The 24976-nt window shown below is 45.6% G+C and overlaps 1 protein-coding gene across 1 annotated transcript in view; it reads left to right on the top strand.

The window, feature by feature from the left end:
• Positions 1 to 24976, top strand: part of TRABD2B (TraB domain containing 2B) — a 203771-nt gene that overhangs the window by 18733 nt on the left and 160062 nt on the right. The window lies entirely within an intron of this gene.

Here is a 24976-nt window from a genome sequence, read left to right as displayed (position 1 = left end):
CCCTTCAATGGGCCTCTTAGCTGTACATTAAAAAGGGGTTAACCCTTAAAATATAAATAAAACCAAATATACTGCGCGCAGGTACACAAATGAGTACATGTAAAACTGGTGAAATATGACCATGTCTGTGGATTGTATCAATGTCCATTTCCTGGTTTTGATATTATTGTATTATATAAGAAGTCACCATTGAGGGAACCTGGGCACAGAGTGTTATTTCTCACAACTGCAAGTAAATCTACAATTATCTCAAAATAAAAAGTTTAATTAAAAAACTCATTAGCCTCCCAACACACTAGTCTTCTGTGCCCGCTGCATGCCAGGTACTCCTCTAGGTACCGGGTACGTATCATTGAACACAAAAGAAAAAAATTCCTGCCCTCACCTTCCTTCAGGTCTTTGCTCAAAAGTGGTCTCCCCATGACCAACCTGTTTAAAATTGTAAATCACTCCCTTTGATCCTTCTTTTCTGCCTTTTTCTTCCATAGCACCTGTCAGTAATTGGCATTCCATATATTTTACTTACTTATTTTGTTGACTGCCCTTCACCTCATCACTAGAATGTCCACTCCATGAGAGGAGAGATTTCTGTCTGTGTTATCTGTATCCTTAATACCTAGAACATACCTGGCACATAGGCCTTTAGCTAATGTTTGTTGGATGGCTGAAAGCTGGCAGACAAGAAACGAATCGGGAAAAACAAAGCAGAGGAAGGAGTTAGTGAGATGGTGGAGGAAATGTCATTGTTTTGATCGATCCTAGATTTTTCTGCAAACCTTGCAAACCTCCCTGTTGTGTTTAGGGTAAAGTCCTGGCTTCTTAGATTTTAATGCACTTATTAATTCTCTCTTCCTTTTACTCATTCACCAGATGTTTCTTTGAGCCCTTTATGTTCAGGTTCCCTCTAGAGGAGGCTGAAATGAGATAGAAAGGGATTTTGCCTCCAGGAAGCTTACAGGTAGGTAAGAGAGATAGGACAAGAAAGCAAATGCAAACAGCATGTGAAAAGGAAGAATGAAGCCAGAAGCGAGCTAAGTCAGAGAGCTGGGGGAGGGGCTCTGAGAAGGAAAGGCCGCTTGTGACCAGGGCATTTGGGGAAGGCTCCATGAAGCCAGTCTTGGATCTTGGCCTTAAAAGTCTGGGAGGATCTTGAGGCCTTTTCTGGTCTGGCCCTCAGCTCAGCCTACCCACTTACTCTTCCCTGGCTCCCCTAGGGCATACTGCAGGGCTAAATCAGACTGCTTCCTGCAGGTAGTCCTAGATGCCCTGGCTCTGCTCATGCTGTGACCTCTGCCTGAAGCACCTTCTCTCCTTTCTCTCTTCTTCTCCATTTCTCTAAATCCTGTTTCTTTTTCCAGATCCAGCCTGGCTTTTCCTATAAGAAGGCTTCCTTGATTGCCCCAGCTCCCACAATTGGTCTTCTCTGAACATCTGTGCCATTTTCATTCTGTACTACTCCATTTGATCCCTTGGAAGAGAAACTTATGTTGGACTAGCTTCACTGTGGGTGGGACGTGAACCCCGATGGAGGACAGGAGCTGGCTGCTAAGCCAAACTTAGGCTTGGGTGCACAGTAGGCCTTCATCGGTGCTAATGGCCAGATGGACTTTAGAGCAGTGGGAAAATGTGATTTATTCTCAGAGAGGGCAGGATTTGTTATTTTTGTCATTGACCTAGACTCTCCTCATTTTGAACCACTGGAAGTTCAGTTAGAGGAGGGCTGAAGTCTGCCTTCGTAGTGTTTCAAAATGTGTTGTTGAGAAAGTGATGCTGCAAACAGAGTGGCCCAGGAGTGCTCAACATCAGGAATTTGTCTCAGGAATTCATCGGTATTCTAGCATCGTGCTGGAGGCTGTGCTCAGTACATCCTTACAAAAGGACATGAAAGTACCTTGCAGCATTTACTGCTGTACATTCACTTAACAAATGTGCTTTTTAAATAATTTTTTAAAACTTTAGAACACTTTTTGATGTAGAAAATTATTGAGAAAATGGTCCAGAGAATTTCCTATACCCAGTTCTCCCTATTTTGGTACTTGTATTAATATGGTATGTTTGTCTCAATGAATCCACAATGATATGGATCCATTATTATTAACTAAAGTCCAGACCTGATTCAGATTTCCTCAGTTTTCCCATAATGTCCTTTTTCTGTTCCAGGATCCCATCCAGGATAACATATTACATGTACTTGTCATCTCTCCTTCGACTCCTCTTGGCTGTGACAGTTTTTCAGGCTTTCCTTGGATTGGATCACCTTGCCATTTAGTACTGATCAGATATTTGTCCCTCAGTTAGGATTCGTCCGATATTTTTCTTATGATGAGACTGGGGTTAAGTGTTTGGAGGAGGAAGATCAGTGACAAAGTGTCATTCTTCTCACATCGTATCCACAACACATACTATCAACGTGACTCATCACTGTCGATGCTAACCTTGATCACCAGGCTGAAGCACTGTTTGTCAGATGTCTCTACAATAAAGTTACTCTTTCTCCCCATCTTTTTAGACTGTGCGCTTTGGAAAGAAGTCACTGTGAGCAGCCTGACCTGAGGAGTGGGGAGTTTTGCTCCCTCTCAGTCAATGTGCTTTGAATGGTCACTGTGTGCTGGGCTCTGTTACAGATGCAGAAACAATCACAGTAAACATGGCATAAAAGATCCTTTTCCTGCATGGAACTTTCATTTGAGTGAGGGGTTAACAGTGAACGAACAAACAAACAAATAAACAAACAAACAAACAATTTTAGAGCATGATAAGGGATATAAAGAAAAAAGTTAATAAGCTAGAGAGGGACCAGGGTGCTAGAGGATGGGGTGGGAGAGGAGCGACTTTCGAGAGAAGGGGGCTTTCCCCCTGGATCCAGAGGGGTGAAGAGGAGCCAGCCGTGAACATGTTCTGGGCAGAATGAACAGCCAAGGCCCTGAGGCCTATTTAAGGAACAGAAAAGATGTCGTGACTGGAGCCCTGTGTGCATGGGGCAGTGTCAGGAGATGGAGCAGAGAGGAGGTGGGCTAAGATCTTGCTAGGCCTGCAGATCGCAGGAAGGCGCTTAGATTTTACTCCAGCAGTGGAAACCACTGGGAGAGATCTGATTTGCTTTTATATATAAAAGATGGCTTTGGCTGTGGTGTGCAGAATGGGCTCTCCTGGAGATGAGAGCACAGGAAACTAGGAGACCAGTATGGATGCTATTGGAAGAGTCCAGGTAAGGGATGATGGTGGCTTGGTCCCTGGTGGGGGGAGAAAGGGGAAGTGGGTTTTACAGGTGGCTCTGACAATGCATCTGATGAGTTGCTTGTGGGGAGATCAAGGAACTGGTGCAACGCTTGTGCATTTTTGTCCGTGATGGTGTCACTAAATGAAATTAGGGGAGGCTCATCAGAACCCGTTTTTTCGGCACCACTCTTAGTAGCCCCTTTGGAATGCATCGCATACCTGGAGGGATTGGAATAGTGTTCTGTTTGTTGACTCAAATGCCACCTTCTCAGGCAGTTCACAGTATTGAAGTATGAGATGCAAATGGCAGATGTCCATGGCAAGCAATATGGATGTGAAGAGTATGCCAGTTATCCAGAAGCCTGGGCCACCTGATGCTCTGTCAGGCACTGAGATGATACCTTCCTGCTTCTAGCAGTGCCCAGCCAATAGGAATTAATTTTTTCCTGTCTCAGCTGCCATCAATTAAGCATTTATTGATTTGCGTAATGTCTCCAATAAAGGCAGTCAGCAGGTATTTATTCAACACCACCTCCCGTGTAATGTCTTAGGCATGAGCTGTGATCCCTGTCTAGGTGGGTAGGGGACAGAGTGAGGGTCGTTTGTTCATACATGCACAGTTGGCCACAGGAGAGAGAACTCATGTCCCCAGGGATGCCTGGAGGCATTGGGAAGGGCTTCCCAGAGGCGATGGAAACAGAGTTATAAATTTGAAGGGCATCGAGGGTACTGGGCCATGTGGCCAGGGTTTCTGTTAGGAAATTAGAAGGAGAAAGCGTTGGAAAGGTAAAATTATGGGACCAGCATAAGGTTAGATAGAACAGGTGCTCAAAAACTGTTTGTTGGATGAGTGAGTGATTGGAAAGTAGGTCAATACCACTGCCTAGAGGGCGTCCAGCGCAAGGATGACGAGGTCATTGTCTCCTACGGGCTGTGGGGAACCACCGCTGAGTATAACCAGTGTCTAAGAAAACTGGAAGGAACTAGATCCTGAAGAAAGACTTTTGAATTTCTAGCCAGTATTTAATTTATTGTAATATAATGATACTGCTAAAGATAATAATAATCATAATAATAATAATAATAATTATTATTATTATTTTTATAACTTAACGAACATTCTTTTGGCGAAAAGGCACCGTTAGTCAGATGCGTGACTCTGTGTGTGATTAGAGGTTATTGACTGAGACTAAGAGGGCCTTTTTTATTTGGAGATTTTGTTGTTTTATTTCTTCATCGGTCTCTGCTGATAGTCCATCTCACTGTTGGCTCTTTAATCTGTTTGTGTTCCATGAGATACCACAAAAGCACAATCTTTGACAAGGTAAATATACTAAATCCTTATTATAACATTTAATTAGTTAGGGAGGTTTCACTCTGGGGTGGGGGTAGAAGGTTGGTGGGAATGGAAAGAAAAGTCCAGATTGCTTTGATTAACTGCATTTTTCTTTCTGGGTGAATGGGAAGGCTTCGGTGGAAATCTCAGTCATTGAGGCCATTTCCAGGAAAGAATGAGAAAAGCGATTGAGGAGGTTCCGGAGTCTTGGTCAGCAGTAGGTATCTAGTACCTACAATGGGCATGGTGCTGGGCTGAGGGCTGTCAGGGAACGCTGGAAGAAAGCGCCTGTCTCCCCCATTAGAACATGTGTCTGGGAGGCAGGAACTTGGGGCCAGGCAGATCTACTTGGCACAAGATGGACCTCAATAAATTCTCATTGATCAAATGAGCCTTTAACTTACATGGTAATTAACTATTTTAAGGATTTAGATTGGTGAGAGATCACTTCCAGCAGGATTCACTGGCCTGGGCATCAGAGAAGAAATGGTGTTTGGTAGAGGCCTTTCTCCACTTATAACTGAATGCAGGCTGACTCCTGTGGTTTCCTCATGCACTGTGAGGCTGTTTCTCTCCATTTCGTGGGTGAGAAAGCTGGCACTCCAAGGGTTAAGGGCTTTATCATACTACCAGGAGAACAGGGCTATGCCTGATTTATTCACCAATCCAGCTCAGGGGTCTGCCATGGTATTCCTACACATAGCAGGTTCTTAATGAATATGTATTGAACGAGTGAAGTATTTGGGGAGTATACAGAGCTGGAGGCCCTCAGAAAGTAGGATGTGTAACTATGATACAAACCCAGTCCTTCCATTTCCAATACCTGATTTCTTTTACTATATTATCCAATTTCATTAGGCAGAGATGAAGTATTAGATTAGATCATTGTTCAAAAATATTCACTCCGTCCTTTCCCGGAGCCTGCAGTGAGGTAGGGTTTGGCCATGTGAATTGCTTTGGCTTCATGTTGGGCAAAGTGTACTTCCTGGCTTCTGGACTTTGGGCTCTGTCATGTGACATGCTTTGGCCAATGAGACATTAGCAGACATGAATGGAGCAGAACCTTAATGTGTTGCTTAATAGGGCTCACCCTCTTGTGCCTCTGCCACCACCACAAGAAGAGATGCCTCCATATAGCAGCTGCCCTTTTGACCTGGGTCCCAGAATGAACACAGCAGACCTGAGCCCAACCCACAGTGAAGGGCCCAGACCAGATGAACACATAGCTTAAACCTACCCAACCCAGATCAGCCAACCCTCAGCTGACCCACAGTGAAAATAAGTGATTATTGCTTTGAGCCACAAAGCCTCAGTGGTTTGTACCACAGCAGTAGCTGACCAGTATGGATGAGAAGGGGGGCATCTCAGGCAGGGGCTGGCCCAGAACATCTGTAATATAGGGAAAGCGGGAGTGAGAGACAGGAGATGAGGCTGGGAACATAGGTTTCAGCTCAGTCTCAGAAGGTCTTGAATGTCAGTGTGAGGAATTTGATCATTTTTCAATAGGTACTGGGAGGCACTGAAAGTTGGTGAGCCTGGAAGGATGAGATCCAAATGACCTACAGAAGGGCAAATTTGAAAATAAATGCAGAATGGTTAACATGAGAGGAGAGAAGACTAAGGTCAAAGGACCTGCTGGAAAGCTGCTATTATGTTGCTACCCATTATACCCCAGAGTCTAGCCCCGTGCCCCTTATACCATAGGCACTTAATAAATATTTGTTGTACTTGAGTATCACAAGATCGTCCACGGGTTTGATAATGAGGACTATGAAAATAGAAGTCTCTGCTAATTCAACTATTTACCCTTCATTCCTTCACCAGTGTTTGTCGAGGTCTTAAAATGGGCTAGCACTTGATTCTGGGACAGGGCTGGACAGAGCCTCAGGAGGGGTCTGTAGGATCCTTCCCCATACATTTTTGGAAAGGGGTCAGGCCTAAAGGAGGAAGGGCTTAAATGTGAAAGAGGAAGAGGTGGAAGGCAAGCCACTGGAAGGGGGCTGCCTCCAGGGAGGGCATGCTCCTCTCTCTTGGTCATGAGGATGCAGTGGGGGTGCACGTCATCTCTACTGGCTTCACCTGGGACCTGGACAGGGTCGCTTGTTCTCCCGCGATGGCCATGGCTGGTTCTGCAGGGGCTACTAGGTTTGTGAATTCCAATTATATTTGACCTTTCCTTTCACACCAGGCTGTCTAGTTTTTAGGCTTTGTGTTCATATCTTCACTCATTCATCTGCTTTGGGCCAGGCTCTGGGCTGGGTGACAGAGAGACAGTGATGACTGAGAAGCAGTCCCTTGCTTAGAGGAGTACCTAGTTCAGTCATTCATAAATCCCTAAAGTGTTATTTTTGGCAAATCTTGGACCTCTCTCAGCCTATTTCCTTGTCAGTAAAGTGGCCACTGAGAAGCCTATGTTCAAATCCTAAGTCCGTCCCTTTCTGGCTCTGTGACTTTGAGCAAGTCACTACTGACTAAGCCTCTGAAAGGAGGTCCAGGCCCTGTCTGGTATGGACTGCATCATGGAGATCCTGTTTGTGTGACCCAGTGAGTGTTTGTCTCCCAGCTCCAGGTTGGGAGACATCACCACCACTCCCCAACAGATACCCGGAAATCATGGGTTGAGAGTGATTCTGAGGCTCCATTGGACTTACTGGGATACAGGGCTCTGATGAATTCACGATGGACACAGGAAACTGCTGGTGGCACATCTGTGCCAAGTGCTTGTTAGGGCCGATATCTTTCTTCAGGTGGCAGGATCAGCCACCCATTGATTTATCATTCATTTGACAAATTACTACTGAGCACTTGGTCTGTGTGGGGAGTACCCTGGGTTCTGAGATTGCAACTCCAAAACAAAACAACGTTCTGGGCCCTCGTACATCTTACATTCTACTAGGGACAGACAGGTAGCAAATAATAAATCTAAGTAAATCAAATAGCAGGCTGGAAGGTAATGTGTGCTATGAAAATAGGAGTAAAACTGGATAAGAAGCTTTGAAGTACCCCCACCCCGCCCCCCAGAGACAATCTTGTCTAATGTAGTCAGAGCAGCGTATGACCTTTAACTCTTCCTGGTGCTTCTGCCCTTGGGGCTCATGTATGTTGAGCAGTGGAGGTGATTCCAAGGGGTTATCTTGGAGCGTGTGTATTTATGAGTTTGTGTGTGTTCTTGCACATGAGTGTGTGTGTGTGTGTGTGTGTGTGTGTGCACATATACATGTGCACACCTGGGTATGATCCTGTGTTTCTGAACCCACGATGAATGACTTTGAATTAACCATTGTTTGGCATTAGCTGTACTTCCTCCAGCTACCCAGATGACTAAGAGTTTTTGTCCCTTTGTGGCCATTCACGCCCAAGGTCTTGCCCTTTTGGCAACTTGCTTGAGGGCTTGGGGACTCAGGTGGTGGAGGGAGTAAAATCACAATTATTGTCATAGGAGCAGCTTGCAGTTTACCTTCCTGGGCTCTCTAGGAAAAGGATTTACTGAGCCAAATAGAATTAAAAATAAATATTCATGAAAAAATGTGCATCTGGGTTATGAATGCCTAGTTATCACAAAGCAGGGATGTTACTTGTTTTGAATCAAATATTAATATGCTAATTTCAACAGTTCTTATCGCTGTGAAAGCAGGTAATGTAAGTATTTCTACTAGGCAATACTGTCTTGCCTTGTCCTGGTAACCATGGGAATAAGTCAGCCAGGGTGGTACCCACCACATGCCCATCGCTGCACCATGCATTTTAATCATCGGTATTGTTTGCCCTTGAAAACCACCTTGTACACTGTGAGATAACGCACAGCGACACCTCATTTAGGCAACATCGATTTAAAGTGAACTCTTCCACCAAAAATGAATTATCTAGTTGATAAGTTATCTAGATCATAATCCTTAGGTATCATGATGTTAGCTGGCATAACCACTTTGAATGGGAAGCTTTTAAAAGTATGGTTGTCACACACAACATCATCCACTTCAGTCCGTTTGCCTTTTTCTTAGAGACTCAGGGTCATCCCCAGTGGCCCTAGACATCACTTGGGAGGTGTGTAATAGTGGTTGCCTTTTCTCTGGATGACCCTAGGCTGCTGTCATTCTCTAGTTTCTGGGAGTCTTGATGACAATTTCTCCATCGCTCCCATCAGAGTCAGGCTGAAGGTTTTGACTTCTTACTGGAGCTAGCATCCTTTGCAATGTATTGGCTGCTTTTAATCTTTTGTGAACTAGGAAGCCAAAGAACTATATTTATTGAAAGTGAGCCCAAAGCTAAACTAAATAATTTCAGATGAAGATGCTGAGGCATTGTTCTAGTAGTCAAATGCAGTGTGGTGTGAATTTAGTTGTTAGAACAGGTGTTCTAGACATGGGATGTTACTAGGTATGGGACTTCTGGATACATGAAGTATGCTCGTGTGTGTGTGTGTGTGTGTGTGTGTGTGTGTGTGTGTGTCCAAGTTTATTCACATCTACTCATGAGCTGTGGTGGGGTGGGGGTGATAATTCAGTTAATTCTGTTTTCTTAAAGGCTCTCTCTCGGCACCGGGACCCAATGTGTTCTTTATGGCCCAAGTTCGTGGATAAAAGCTTCCAGGAGGCTGATTTCAGCTCAGTAGAGGAAGAATTTGCCAACAGTCAGAGAAGTCTAGTGGTGGAATGGCTACCTTGGGGGCCTGTGGCTTCCCATGACAGGAGCTGTTCTGAAGAAGGCCAGGTAATTGCTCATTCAAGCACATGGTTAAGGGGATTTAAACATCCTTGAGTGATTGACTTTGTGTTTACATTAAAAATTTTTTTTCAACTTTAATAAAGTATAATGATGTATACTAAACTGTATATATAGGAAGTATTGACCTGATTGATTTTTAAAATCTGTTAAGATTGGGCAAAGCTATGTTATCGAAATATAAATCTGCATATCTGCTGCATCCAGTAATTCAGGTTAGCAGCTGTCCTCCCAAAATTCATATGTTGAAAATTCTTAACCTCCAATGTGATGGTGTTTGGAGAAGAGGCCTTTTGGAGGTGATTAGGTTTAAATGAGGTCATGAAGGTAAGGCCCTCGTGATGGGATTAGTGTCTTTACAAGAGGAGACAGACACCAGAAAGCTTGCGCTGGCTCTCTCTCTGCCATGTGAGGACACAGCCAGAAGGTGGCCATCTGCAAGCCAAGAGGAGAGGCCTTATCAGAATCCGACCTTGCTAGCACACTGATCTCGGAATTCCAGCCTCCAGATCTGTTAGAAAACATATTTCTGTTGTTCAAGACCCTGGTCTATGATATTTTGTTAAGACAGCAGCCCTCTTCCCAGGCAGGTCTCAACCTCTGAGGTTTCTGTCATGGTCATCAAGCAGTCTAGGAAGCACCTCTTTTTGTCATTAACATTGGAGCCGAGTGTACATGCGTCCCTCCCTGGCTCCTAAGGTGGGCCCTTCATCTTAGGCAACTAGAAATGGGTGATGTTTCCTTTGGTGTCAGATGACAGTCAAGCAAGTCAGGAGCCCAGTTGTATGTAAGGCCATAAATACAGACAGGCATGGGCCACCGCCTTCCAGAAGTCATGTGGCAGGCTCTGGACTACACGGGTCCATGTTGAGAAGCAGGCTCCTGTGTTCCCATGGTCTGGCTGGTGCTTCCAGATGTCAAAATGCACAAGCCTGCCACCTCCCTGCTGTTTAATAGGCCTTTTTGTAAACCACACCAAACAGTTGTTCAAGCAACACACATCGCTTCGCGTGGCTGTGATGCTGACTGTGACTTGGGTTCTTTATTTGTTTGAATTCCTTCCCCCTTTGTAAACAGTGAGAAGTTTCTGCCTGTAAAATCATCTTCTTGGTTGGATAGGGAGGGCAAAGTGGGGTGAATTCTTCTTTCTTTGCTCTGTTCTTCATGGCTCAGGAGCTGCCTTTTTTGAGTACCCCAGATCTTTGTGACCTTAAATGCTCAGTGGTTAGAAGTGGGAAGGACTCATGCTGACTCAAGCCATCCTCAGGAAATGGGAGAGAGGGGCAGTCTGATGTTACTGGGGTGAACCAGGGTGCATCTTGGCTGGCCTCCTCTCTGCCCCAACATCCACAGGAGTTCACTAGACTGTCTGGCCCCAAAGGGGATTTTTTGCAAGGAGGGGGATGCTTAATTGCAAGTTTGGATCTGTAACCTGGTCCTGGACCCGGCCAGATATTCCTGTAATTTGTAGACTTGCAGCCCCCAAGCTCCCAGGAAAGTCTGACTTGTGCCCTTATTGGAACCCTTTCTATTACCCCGCCTGACAGGGGCATCCCCCTCTCCCCAGGGACTTTGGGTTGAAACCACAACCTGGCCTTGATGCTTAAGTTGAACCCACTTGATCAAGTCCTGGAAGAAAAATCAAAGGCTATGGAAGAAGGATCGTGTGCAGTGCTTAAAGTCCCTGACTACATCTCAAAACAAAAAAGACTTATTCTCTGAAGACTGAGTCAGATGGCTCAGTGCCCTGAATGGAGGGAAGAGGCTCCACAGAGTTAGGTAGAACACTGGAATGAGGAGAAATGGTGTCTGCCCATGTTGCGGGGCAGGGCCTCCAAGGAGCCACTGACCTTGCATATCTGATGGGTGCATTGTCTTCCTTCCCTGTGCACCCATCACTTTTTCTGCAACATTAAATAAGCCAGATGACGTGACCAGTCCTAGCCTGGGCCCCAAGTTCCCTGGCCATGTAGAAGGTACTAGTCTAAATCCCAAAGCTGTTCAATATTAAACAAACAAGCAACTAAAGGTCTAGTATATTTATTGGAAGCAAACTGCAAAGATAACTCAAATGTTTTTAGCCCCCAAATACATCAATATCCATGGCTCAAACTCTATTATCTCTTTCTTGATCAGAAGCCTGGACTGGCATTCTGACAAAATCATTTGGGACAGGGATGCAGTGTGTTTAGTAGGGGAAAATATTTCAAACCATGACATTCAACAGGCCTTGGTTGAGAAGGTTTTTGTAAAATGTTCGGGAACCGTGTTTTCGCTGTTTCAGAATTTATAATGAAGATTGTGTCCTTCCCTCGACAAGACTATGGACAATCTTTGCCGACTTTTCCAGCCCTAAAATTGCAGGGAGGCCAAGGCTTTGGGTCTGGAAAGTGCTAAACCCACTCACGAGAGCTCCAAGTTACCTTCACCCCGCTGCGCTCACTCAGGTAGTGATTCTGTGTGTAATGTAACCAGACTGCTCCCTTTTCATCTCCGTTAATTTCCAAATTGGCTCGTTAAATCCATACATTCCAGAGACTCAGTCCAACATTCCAGGGAACCTTTCCATGGACAATCAGAGCAGGAGTTCTTTTTGGCAGGGTTTGTTTAAGCAGAGGGAATGCGAAAAAAAAATAATCTCCAGAACAAATTATCTTCATCTTGCAAAGGGGACCTCAGATGGCAGCCTCTTGGTTACCACAGCCCCCGTCCCTGACTATCCCTCCTCCATTTTTGCTTCACAAAGTGTCTCAATGAGTCCAGCTTTGGGCCTAGCCCAAGTTCACTTCCTCAGATGTTTGTTGAGCTCCTACTGCAGACAAGACATTGTTAACTAGCAGCCCCACCAGAGAGAGTCAGCGCAGTAAACTCCGGGTGTTCTTTTCTGTGGTGGTGTTGTTGGGACACAAACATGTAAGTGCGTTTGAAACTTCAGAGCACAGTTGCCAGGGGAGGTGTCTGTCTTGCTGCCAGATGGGTACAGAATGTGCCACACATGCGAGCAGGGCACTGGGGAATTTGAGCTAGAATTAACAGCCGCACAAGAACTAGAAGCAAATAAATAAATAACCCAAGTGTTCAAAGGCTGGTTATCAGCTCGGTTTATCTCCACTGCTAAATGCCAACTTTTTTTCTTGACTTACCTTTTTCATTCCTCTGACCTTCAGAAGTTTTCCCACATTTGAGATGAATTGGAGTTGCTCTCACAGCTCTTCCTGCCCTTCTTTAAAGGAATAGTCTGCTCTTTTTCTCTGAAGGGCTTTAGTGGGGAGATAACGTCCCTTTTTCCCCAAAGGCAGCTCTAGACAGTGGGGAGTCAAGAGGGGTGGGTTCTGGTCTCCAGCCTTCTGGTCTGTTTACCACCTGTTACCTGAGGTCAGAGGAAGTAAAGGACAACCAAGTCAAACCTACTGTTTATCACTGTCTTCGACAAGCACATCTTGAACATCCAGTGAATGCATATTGCTAGATGCCTGTCTGTGAGGTGGTCCCTGCTCTCGGGAACCTGCTCATCTCTGTTTGAGAATGGGTCTATCAGATAAATACATAGGGATGTTTAAGTCAGTTTATGCTCAACTGCCCTGGGACAGACACAGCTAGTACCTAGCAGTGGCGGATGTATAATCAATATTTGTTGAATGAATAAATGGATACCAGAATTATAGAAATTTAGGTCCAACTATAGGTAAATCAGCAGCCGGGTTTACCTTGTTTCACAGTTGGGCAGCAGGCCCACCTGCACGGTGCCTTGGTGTGACATAGAAGCAGACACCTGTGAGTACATGCATCCCCACGCCAGATGCATGGCTTGTTCTAGGCAGGAGTCAGACTGCACCAGTATGTACTGTGGCCCTACTGGGTGTAATGGGATATGGGGAGAAACAGAGAAGTAAAGAGCACATACTCTGAAGCTAGAGTGCTTAGGTTCATGTGCTGATGTCACCACTTAGTAGCGATGCTTCAGTCTTCTCACCTGTACAGTGGAGGTATAACAGAACCTACTGCAAAGGTTGCTATGAGGCCTAAATGAATCAATATATGTAAAGTTAGAATAGTGCCTGATACACAGTAAGTACTAATTAAGTTTTAGGTATTCTTCATGTGGTATTGTTATTATGGGAAGAGGGCAGATTTCAGGATCTGAGTGTCCAGGGAAACGTAGGACAGCTCAGTTTCTAGAGGGGAGAAGAACTGGGAAGAGGGGGAGCTGAAGAAGATTGATCTGTGGGCACTGGTTAGTTTGAGTTGAATTTCTGAAGCTGAAGCTCTCTGTAGTATTCAGGTCTTATCTGGTGGGAGGGTTTCTATGGTAATAGAGACAGGAGGTCATAGATGAAATCGGATGGCCAGCAGTTTCCTCCTGGTTCTGAGCCACAAACATCTACACACACACACACACACACACACACACACACACACACACTTTTACACACACACACACACACACACATTCTCTCCCTCTCTCATACATATTCTTACTGAATGGTGGGGAGTTAACCAATCAGCATTCAGGAAACTGTCAAGATCAGGTAGAATGATCCAGAGCCTAAGTATGCAAAGATTTATTAGGTTACCTAATAGGGATGCTGAGGCAGAAGCCTAATAGATATAAGTTGCCCAGAGTTCTTTGCATGCACAACTGAAATTAGGTCTATGGCAGCCAGACCACAAGTCCCTGCTACTGATGTTATTGGTCCGTGGACCCTTGGCCTGGTGGGGCCTAGCTTGAGGCCCACAGGAGCAGAGTCAACAGTGACCCACATCCTGAATGGGAGGAAGGTGGAGAGGGGGCCTGGAGACATCAGAGGCTGATGAGTTGGGTGGGAGGGCTTCATGGAGCCCTTGAGATGGGGCCTGGGAGGATGGTCAGGATTCAGATGACATTCCAGGCAGAGGGAGAGAATCAAGTGAAGATTCAGTTGGGATTATGCATGAGATCCAGAGATATGAATAAAGTTGTATGCCTGGAACAAAGGGATGATGGTCTGTGTGTGTAGAGGGGAAGCCCAAGGAGAGAGGCCAGGACAACAGAGCCTTGAAAGTCAAACTAGGGATGCAGAGCCACTGGCCATTTTTTGAGTAGACTGTTAAATAGAGACTCAAAGGGCGGCATATCGCCTATACCGTAAAAGAGAGGCAGGACTCAGGTGGGGAGGTAGAAAGAGCAGGAGTTTGGGGAAAGAGAGAACTAGAGGCAATAGGAACAATTCCGTAATTGTTGTAATCCACAGCCTGGTAAATGCAAAGGCCTAGGTGGAGGCAGGAGGAACAGCGAGGAGAGGTGAGCCGGGAGAAATATCATGAAGGAAGAAGCCCTAGGGCCTAGCGGCTGAATGGATGCAGGAGACATGCGTATGGGGTGGGACCCTGCTGAGGGTGGCCATGAGGAGGGGAGGTGAAGCCATAGGCGGGGAAGAGATGGAGCACAGAAAGAAAGAGAGACCAATGACAGAAATTAAGACAAGTCATCCTCGAGGCCAAGAGGAGGGAGAGGAAATGTAGCAGCCTCAAGAGGCCAGGGTCATAGTAGCCAGAGACATGGGAGGCAGACAGGAGAGTCAGCTCCCCTCTGTGCCCAGCCTTCGAGAGCTTCTGTAGCTTCGCCCAGGCTGGCCCTCTGCTAAAATTCATGCCCCCAACACGCACACATGTATGCACATTCACGCAACATAGACACGCATGCAGGCATATACACACAAGCACCCCAGCTCAAGCCCATAACCTTTGGCAAGTGTCAGTTCAAGTATTATCTCCTCTGGAAAACTGGGCAGCTCCCTGCCCCAAGCCCCATATTAGTTATTCTCTCCTCTCAACCCTACCCGCCTCCTCCACATTCTCCACAGTACTTGTCAGATGATACTGCAATCACCGAGGGTCTCCCACCAGACTGTGAGCTTTGTGGGTCTGTTCCCTCTGTGGTGCCACAGCCCTGGACAGCCCTCAGTACAGGACCACTTAACTGCTGTCAGCTGACTGAGGAGAGTTTTTGTGAAAAGGAAGATGGAGCAAACAGAGGCTTAAAAAAGACACTTGGGTGCTCAGCCAGGGCCTTTGAGGCTGCAGCCTGTGGTGATGGCAGTAGGGGAAGAAGTGCAACCGAGAAGACATGTCCCACGGTTCCAGCTTCCAGGAATCACTCACTCTTCTCCAAGTTGCCCATCACCTACTCTCCACCTATGCCCCAATTTGATCAGCTGTGACCTTCATCCGCCTTTCCTCGTAACTTGGTGTTTCCTGTTTCTGCAACCCTTTGAGGCAGTGACCTGAACCTCTCCTATAACTGGGCACATAGTAGGCCCTGGGAAAATGCTTGTTTGAATGAATCGTAGTCATCTCTAAAATGAGAACTGTTAGAAGAAGGGAAGCTGATGGCCACTCAGGGAGAATGGAGTTCAGAGTATCTGGTCTCTGAAGTCATTTGAACACCCATGAGGAAGCTGAGCCAGTTACTGGAAAGAGTACTGGCGTGAGATCTGGGTTCCCCTCCTCAGCCACCAACCACATGCTGGGTAAGGGAGGAGGAAGCTCACATTTCCTTAGCGCCTCTGAAGCCAGGCATGAAGCTGTATATTATCACACTCAGCATTTTATCTCACAGATACACAGAGCAACCTTGGGATACTAATTCATATGCTGATTAATTGTCTTCATTTTATTTAAGAACGTTAGGCACTCAAAAAGGTGAAGAGACTGGCTCAAGGTCACAGAGCTTGGAGGTTACACGTTGCCCAATTGTGGGTTTCTTGTGTGTCACTAAGACTGATTCTCTCCTAAGCTCAGAGCTGCACTGGATATCTGACGCCTGGCCATCCCACGGCCCCGAGGAGAGGTTTTCTTTTGTCTGAGAAGCGAGAAGAATGAGAATTCAGGAAGGTAGAGAGTGAGAGAGAGTGTCCTGTGTCCTGTTGAGCCCTATGATTCTAAGAGCAAAGGACCGTTTGACTTGAATACACAGTGTTTAGGGCCAAACTCTGTCTGGGATCCTGGAAACATTTGACATGATGTCATGAAAAGCTATGAAAGTGTCTCTCCAAAGCTCCAAGGGAGGAATTAGGCCTTTGCACGTACGTATGTGTTTAATTTTCGGCTGTCCTGGTTTTTTTTCAAAAAGCCGCTGGTTCTTCCTCAGAGTTGGTCCAGGCCCCTCTGTGCTTCATCTGCAATGGGACAAGTTCTACATGCCTGGCTGGCTCTTCTTGTCCCATTTTCCTAGGGGTGTGACATTTTTGAAAAATGTCTCTGTGACATTTTTCAATCATGCACTGTCAGGAGCTAAGAAAATTAAAACAAAGCAAACATTCCCCTGACCCTGAGTTGCCTGTGGATTGAGTTGGAACCTGGGGCAGGGGATGCGGTCCAGGCAGAGTCCCTCTTATTTCACAGCAGAATGAGGCTGTGAGAGGAGACCCCGGCCTCCTGTGGGAGCTGACAGTAAAAAAGGCCCAGAAGAGGAAGACCGGACTTGCCCTTGGAGAGGTCATGATGTACCCAGGAAAGAGACAAGTCACAGGGAGAGCAGTTATGTAACAGGATAATTCTTCCTGCTTATTCGGAGCCTGGCAAATACTGAATGAGTGGAGATAGGTACAGTTTGCAAAAGCGTGGGGATGGCTCTGCTCTCTGCACTGTGTTCCGCCCTTGAGGGACTCACCCTGTAGTGGGAGTGACAGGCATGCACATGTCAGTTTCCGAGTGGGTGTTGGGTGCCGAGATGGAGGGGTGTGCTCAAGGGCTTTGGGTGTCGGAGAAAAAGTTGAAGAGGAGGAGAAATTTGAATTAAAAAAAGAGAAGTGTCTTAGATACAGAGAATAACAGCCAGTAGGTGGGACCAGAGGCCTGAAGCAGCCTGGCATGTTCCTGATGTGGGATGAGTGTAGGCTTGGCTGCCCTCTGCACCCCTACCTAAAGGCCGCTGGATGTCTTTACATCGCAGTAGAGCCCAGCTGTCAGTATGGGGAGCAGAGGCTATAAGGAAGGCTAAATTAGTGGAGGTGGGAGTGAGTTAGGGAGGCTTCTTGGAGGAGGAGGTAGGTATGCCTGGGGCCTCCATAGAGGAGAAGGGTAGAACAACTAGAAAGAAAATCAGGGCAGGAGCCCCAAAAAAGCATAAAACCAGGGGCCAGATGGGAATATGACATAGCGGGGGCCCTAGACTGAAGAGTGCCTTACAGTGACACATAGCACAATGTCTGGCACCTTCAGATGAGGCCGTAGCTCGCTTCTCTGATGGGCCTTGAACACTGGGAAGGAATCTCTGAGTCAAGAGAAGACTCTTTCAGTAGGAGTGGTTCAGTCACTGAAGATGCTGAGTGTTTGAGTCAGAGTGTGAGAAGATCTGGCTTCTATGGCAAAGCATCAGGCAGCGTCCTTTACTGCTTCATGCCTTAGTTTGACCACCTGTAGAGCAAGGACATTGGAAGGGACTTCTGGCATTCTGTGATCAATCACCTTGCCTTGTAACCTTGAGCAAAGCATTGTCACTTCTGGGACTCACTGCCCAGTTTATAAAGTGGGGAGAATGAAACACCACTGCTCTGTCACCTCACTGAGCATTTGGGAGGACTATGCAGGGTGACTCTGAAATCACTCCAGACTCAACTTCCAAACAAACTTGAGGGGTCAGGAGATGCTGGGACCTTTTCTGACTCAGTGCCCTCCAGGGCTGCCAGCGTGCTTTCCTACAGCCAGACCTTATCTCCTCCTCTGTTGTGTTTCCCCATCCTCTCTACCACTTGTCCCCTCTGGTTTGAGGACAGTAAAGCCTGGTCAGGTCCACCCCACATCTGGAGCGACTTTCTCTGGCCACATGGCCTGGAGCCTGGCCGCTCCTTCAGACTCACCCACACTCCTGGCAGCAAGCGTGCAGGCAAGCCCACCTGGCAGTGGAGCCCGCTCACCCAGGGAAGACGTGTCCAGTCTGCTATGGGCCCAGGGTCCTGGCTCCGGCACGCTGAGCTCACCAAGGTTTATTTATTTATCATTTGTTTGGGGTGAAATAGGAGAGAATCAAATCCAATGGGCTGTTTTAGCAGCAGTTGCTGGAAAGAAAGGCATGTCTGTTTCTCCTGAAAGAATCCCCTGCATTGTGGCCCTGGCCCCTCGGTTGGGTTTCGGCAGACAATGCCCTTCTTTCTCCCTGTGCCCGCCGGCTCGCCCCCGCCTGCCCGCCTGCTTGTCTGCCCATGGTCCATGGGCCTGCCGCTGCCCGCTTGACTTGGCTGCTGGAAAGGAAGAGAAGGAGATGCCTTGGCTGCTCCGTCCAGCCTGGCCTATCAGGCCCTGCAGGATCAGGGGGGAGGGCTGCCACACCCCTATGACCTCCCAGATCTCTCTGTTTAGAGCCTGAGTCCATAGAAGTGTGTTAAGGGCCTGCTCTGTGCCAGGCACTGTGCCCATAGAAGTGAAGCCCTCTTCCCTCTTGGAGTGAGTCTCAAGGTTCAGGTCTCAAGTGAGCCGCTGTGTCTATCCCACCACAGACGGCTGAGTTTCCTTGGCCATTTTGCAAGTAGATAAATGGAAGCTCTAAGAGAGCGAGTGACTTGTCAAGTTCACAAAGTGAGAAATTGGTGACTGAGATTTAGGGGCCTGTCTTTCTACTACTCTGGGTAGAGGCAAAGGTCAGTGGGTCAGCAGAGGCTGAGAGTGGCCAAGGCATCCTCTGCAGGCAACCTCAGTGTTCTCTGCCTGCTTATCTACAGCCTTCTCTTTTCATTCCTCTTGTAATATGGCTGGAGACTCGTCACATGCAGAATAGAATCAGAGTCATAAACTGACCCCTAGTGATCTGCTCCCTGTCTGCCTCTCCAACTTTACCAAATACATCTCCCTTTGCTTTCTCCTCTCCAGTCTCATTCTATTGTTCCTGTTTCTTCAGTTCACCAAACTCATTTCTGTCTCAGGGCCTTTGCATTTGCAGCTTATCTACCTGGAGTTCTCTCCTGAGGTTGGCGTGGTTGGTCCTTGACCAATAACAGGGCCACTTGATTTAAATGGTCTCTTCCCGCCTATGCTTCTTACCTCCTTACCTTTCTCTCCTTTTCTTTATATCATTTATCAGCACGTAAAATCATAGTACTTATATGCTTATGTGTTGTATTTCTATCTCCCCCACTAGGATGTAAGCTTCTTGCCCAGCCCATTCTAAGAGCTTGGTGAATATGTATGTTTTTTGAATGGTTGAATGGGTGGATGAATGAATGAATGAATGAATGAATGAAATCCAAAATGTTATGTCTTGATTTTCAGGAACTTTTTCTCAGAATATTTTATTGTTTCCTTTGGTAAGTCTCTGAGACCTTGGAGACACAGATCTGAAGAGATATTGCCTAGAAAGATATAGTCATAGGATAGACTGATGGGGAGAGGCCAGCAGAATTGAGTGAGAAGTTAGGTGACCAGGCTTAAGAGTCTAATAGGCTGCCAGACCTTAGCTGGACAATTTCCTTAGCTCTCTGTGCCTTGGTTTTCTCATCTGTAAAATGGAAATAATAATAGCACAGTCCCCGAGTATTGTTTTGAGGAATAAATAAATTAAAATATAAAAAGCTCTAAGAATAATGCCTGGCACACAGTAAGCACTATGTTAGTATTATCTACAATTACTGTTATTAGTATTATTATTTATTAGCTATTTTTACTATTATTATTAGTATTAGTACAATTATTATTCCAACTCAGCTCTAACATTTATAACCCATGTATCCTTATATTAGTCACGTAACCACCCTAAGCCTCAGTGTTCTTACTGTTATTGGTTGTATGCTGGTCTCATAGATTTGTTATGAGGATATATTGAAAAAATACACATCAAGTGCTTAGCCAGGTCATGGGAGCTGGAGACCTATGGACAGAGGAGAGAGTCTCAGGGGTGGGAAGAGGGGTGAAGAGGCTGGAGGTGGGTGGGGCCAGTAAGAAGAGGTGATTTAGGCAGAGAAATGGGGAGTATAAGAAACTGAGAAGAGAAACATCTTGGAATTTCAAGAGATAAATATAGAGATTAAGATGTCAGAAAGAAGGGGAAGGAGAAAGGCCATCTTATTCTGTCACTTGGGAGGGCCCTGGAACTTTCTGGAGGAGTAAAGATTTTGCATTCCTCTTCCCAACAAGCCAAGTATCAAGAAAAGAATTTGGGGTGAGATCTTTGAGCTGGTCTTCCTCTCTGTCACCCTCCTGAAAATACATATATTGTCCTGTTCTTTAAATCCAAGGAGTGGAGAGAAGCAAGGAGGGTCTGCACACTTGGATCTTAAATCTGAAGACCATCCTCTTTGCTCCACTCCAGTGTCCTTGCCCCCTGGGTCAGGGGCATTAGGAGGTGAAACGTTAATGGACTGGGAGGTGTATTTACCACCAGGAACTCAAGGGACCACAGGTTGGCTGGAACGACAATAGCTGGGGTGATAGACTTGAAAGTTTGATGTTGGACTTGCCCTCTTTTATCTTTTAGGACACCATTTTGCTTATGAGCCTTTAGCTGGTCTCTCTGCTACCCTCAGGTGATGCTCTTAGAATAACAGCACCTTTATCCCCTCTCTCCCAAAACCCATCCCCACTATTTCATAGTCTTTGACCCCACAATTGTAGAGCCTGTGTCATCAGGATTTGAGAACTTTCGACCTCAAGATTACAAAGCCCATGGCCCTCAAATTCCAGGATTTTGATTGCCTCAATTGTTAGAGCCCATGTCACCAAAGCTCCAGAGCCTTTTCAGGTGCTTGTAAGACTTCAGATTCATGCTATCTGGTCTGCTCTGTCCCTACCTTTCTGCCCCTGGCAGAATCCTGGATCAGGAATCTGTTTCGTCCTGGGGTTTCTGGTAGACTGAGTGGAGTCACCAGCAAGCCCTGCACCTGGCTAAGTCTGGTTTCTTCACCTCTAACATTCAGATAACAAACAACCCGGGGGGTGCTTGTGAGGATCAAGAAGATAATGTGCTGGAAAGGAAAGGGCTGCACAGATGTGAGCTATTCCTGTTTTAGTGCCTGTCAGCCCTGTTCAGCATCAGCATCGTGACACTGGAAAATCCAGCTACATGCCCTGCTTGTCTTGGCTTTCATTTGCTCCATGGGCCGTGTCCACCCTTTGTAGTTTGCCCAGATTTTTAACTCAATTCACTCCCTGACTCCCCCAGCACTGTCGTCTGGTTTCACTGTTCCCTGCTTTCCTGCACAATTTCCAGGAATGCCCAAGTCACGATGAATGCCCTCACCCTGCTTTAACCCCCTTCATTTATGCCTCGATTGTAGCACTCTACAAAGCTGCTTTGTATACAGGTTATATATGAATGAGTTAATTATGTTATTATGCTCATTACCTCCTGTGCCCCGTCACTGTGGGTCTTTGGTGTCTAACACCACTGACTGACCTTGAGTGAGGCCTCTGGCCTTTCTGAATCTTAATTTCCTCACTGTTAACACAGGGAAATTAACATATGCCTCATAAAGTTGCAGTGATCAACACTGAGCAGAATACTAGGCCTAAAGCATTCAAAGTAGCTGGAACTTAGTAGGTGCTGAGAAATATTAGGAGAGATGACAAAATAAGATAGGAAGAACATAAGATTTGAACTCGGGTTCAAACCCCACCTCTGCCTCATAGGCATTGTGTGATTTTAGGCAGGTTACTTAACTCTCTTAAGCCTCAACCTTTTCATCCTTAAAATCTTTCAAATTGTTATAACATGATTGCGATAAGGTTTGATCCTAATATTAGCAAAATGCATGGAAAAGAGCAGGTATCTATTATGATTTTACCTAAATGGTATCTATTATTATTATTCCCTTTACCTCCTTATGGAAAAAACCTAGTCTCATTCATCTTTTTGCAGCCCCTTGGACTGTCGTGTCTCTGAAGTCAATTGAATTAGCAAAACTGATAACATAGTTGGAAGAGACTACAAAGAGTAGTAAAAGGGGACAATATAAAGCTCTGAGAGGAGGGAACTCACTTCCCAACCGTATGAGGTCAGCATTACCCTGATCCCCAAACCAGAAGAGACATCACAAGAAAAACTATATAGACAAATATAGCGGCCCTGTGTCATGAACATGGATCAGAGCAAAAATCCTCAACAAAATATTAGCCAATCAGATCCAGCAATATATAAAAAGAATAATTAATCACAACCAACTTGGTGGTGGGGGGCGAGGGCGGTTATCCTGGGAATACAAGGCTGTTCTAATGTTTTAAAAAAATCAATTAGTGAAATTTACTATACCAACAGACTAAAGAGAAAAACCCACATGATCATTTCAATATAGAAAAAGCCTTTGACAAAATTCAACACTGTTCATGATATTTAAAAAAAAAAAAAAAAAAAAAAAAACAACTCTCAGGAAACTAGGATTAGAAGAGAACTTGCTTGATTTGATAAAGGACATCTCCAAAAACCTATAACTAACATTCTAACATAATGGTGAAATTGAATACTTCTCCCCTAAGATCAGAAATAAGGTAAATCACCTTTCTGATAAAGGACTTGCATCCACACATATAAAGAACTCTCAAAACTCAATAGTAGAAAAACGAACTTTTAAAATGAGCATAAGATTTGAACTTTCTCAAAATAAGATATATGGATGTCAAATAAGCACATGAAAAAATGTTTCACATCTTCAGTCATTAAGAAAATATAAGTTAAAACTACTTTGAGATGCTGCTACATACTTACTAGAATTATAGAATTACTACAATTAAAACGGACAATACCAAGTGTTAGCGAGATAATGGAGAAGCTGCTACTCATACAGTGCAGCTGGGAATGCAAAATGCAACACTCTGTAAAACAGTTTGGCAGTTTCTTACGAAGTTAAGTATACACTTACTGTACCTGGAAATCCCACTTCTAGGTATTTACCCAAGTGAAGTAAAAGCCTATGTTCACACAGAAACGGTACAAAACTGTTTATAGTGGCTTTATTTGTAACCACCCAACACTAGAAATGACCCACATGTCCCCAGAATTGGGAAACTGACAAACTGGAGTATGTCTGTATAGTGGAACACTGCCCAGCAATGAAAAGGAAAAAACTACTGATACAGACAATGACATGGATGAACCTCGAGTGCATTATGCTAAGTGAAAGAAGTTAGACTCGAAAGGCCACATACTGTATGATTCATTTATATGGCATTCTGGAAAAGGCAAAACTAGAGATACTGAAACCATCGGGGGGTAGGGGATGGGTTTACTACAAAGGGACACAGGGCAGTACTTTAGGGTGTCAGAACAGTTTTATATCTCAGTTTGGGTGGTTATATGACTGTATGTGTTTATCGAAACTCACAGAACTATAGAAAGGATGCATTTTACTGTGTGTAAAATGTGTCTTAATAATAAAAAAAGAAAACCGTGAGCAGGTTAGTAAAGTAACCTAGAGTAGGTAAGTGGTATGCAAAAATTTGATGGACCTGGTAAAACCCTGGTGGAAATGTCCTACAGGTCCCTTCCTGAACCCTCTTTTTCTCAGACCAGTGTCAGAGCTACTGCTACATCCCTGGCCCATCCAAATCTTACTCTGGAGGCTTGTCGTCTCCCTGGAACGTGGCAACAGCCTCCTCATTGCTCTCTCTGCCTACCTGCCTTTGCCCCTTGCACATGCTGTCCCACGGGTCTAAAACAGAAATGCACACAGAGCCCCTCCTTTCACAGGCTCCCCGCTGCCTGCACTGTGAGGTCCGAATCCATCATATAACCCACAGTCCATCCTCAAACTGTTCTCCACGCAGCCGGACTTCCCCAGCTCTTTCTAAGCTCTAGGAACACTGAACTACTTTGTCTTTGCTCCCCAAGTCAGGCTCATCACACCTCAGTGCCTTTGTGGGTGTGTTCCCTATTCCAAGAAGTTCAGCCCCCTTTTTCCTATCTTCTCAACCTCCAAGGCTCCCCTGAGATGCTCCCTCCTGGGGAGTCGCCCTAGGACACAGATGCATTCTGCCTACTTAGTGTTCCCAAATCAGTCTGCTCGTCACATCTCTGACTGTGGTAGTCATGGCCGTTCATCGCAGTCTGAAAGCTTTCCCTGCTCTGCTCCCTGTCCCTTTGACCTTTCACAAGCGTTACCCCCAGCAAATTGCTTGCACATCTGACTCTGTCTTGGCTTGTGCTTCCAGAAGGACTTCTCATTGGTTATTCCTTTTTCTCCTGTTGGTTTTTACTTCTTCCTCTGCTGGTTCTTAATTCATGCATTTATTCATTCATTTGTTCAACAGACCCATTATTCACAGTGCCTACCATCCACAGTTCAATGTCAAGGTTGCTATCTTCCCACTGCACCCAGCTGGATCTAACTTATCTACCTTTGTCCCCACCACCACCCACCCACTCAACACACACACACAAATTCCAAGTCCCGTGGCCCCTCCATTCCTGGGCTCATGTATTCATGGGTCTTGCAATGTCATTTCTTATTTACTAGGTAGCTTCCTATTTTCAGGCCTTCTACAAGTCTCAGGTGATAGCACTTGGCTTGGTGACTGCTCACGACAGTGTATAGCATATATTACGGTGCAGAAATTACTGACTGTCTGAGTGACCCTCACATGACTATTCTCAGGATTGATTAGAACAGATAATGTCTGTAAAGCAAGAAGCATTCCACCTGGCAGGCAGTAGGTGCATGGTAAATGCACATGGTTGGTTTCCAGTAAATTCTCTTTAATGACCTAGCTCACGAATTGGAGCTGATGTTTCCCTCTGTT

This window comes from Pteropus medius, unplaced genomic scaffold (genome assembly GCF_902729225.1).
Source record: "Pteropus medius unplaced genomic scaffold, Ma_sr-lr_union100, whole genome shotgun sequence".
Taxonomy (NCBI): domain Eukaryota; kingdom Metazoa; phylum Chordata; class Mammalia; order Chiroptera; family Pteropodidae; genus Pteropus; species Pteropus medius.
This window is presented reverse-complemented; position numbering and strand designations above follow the sequence as displayed.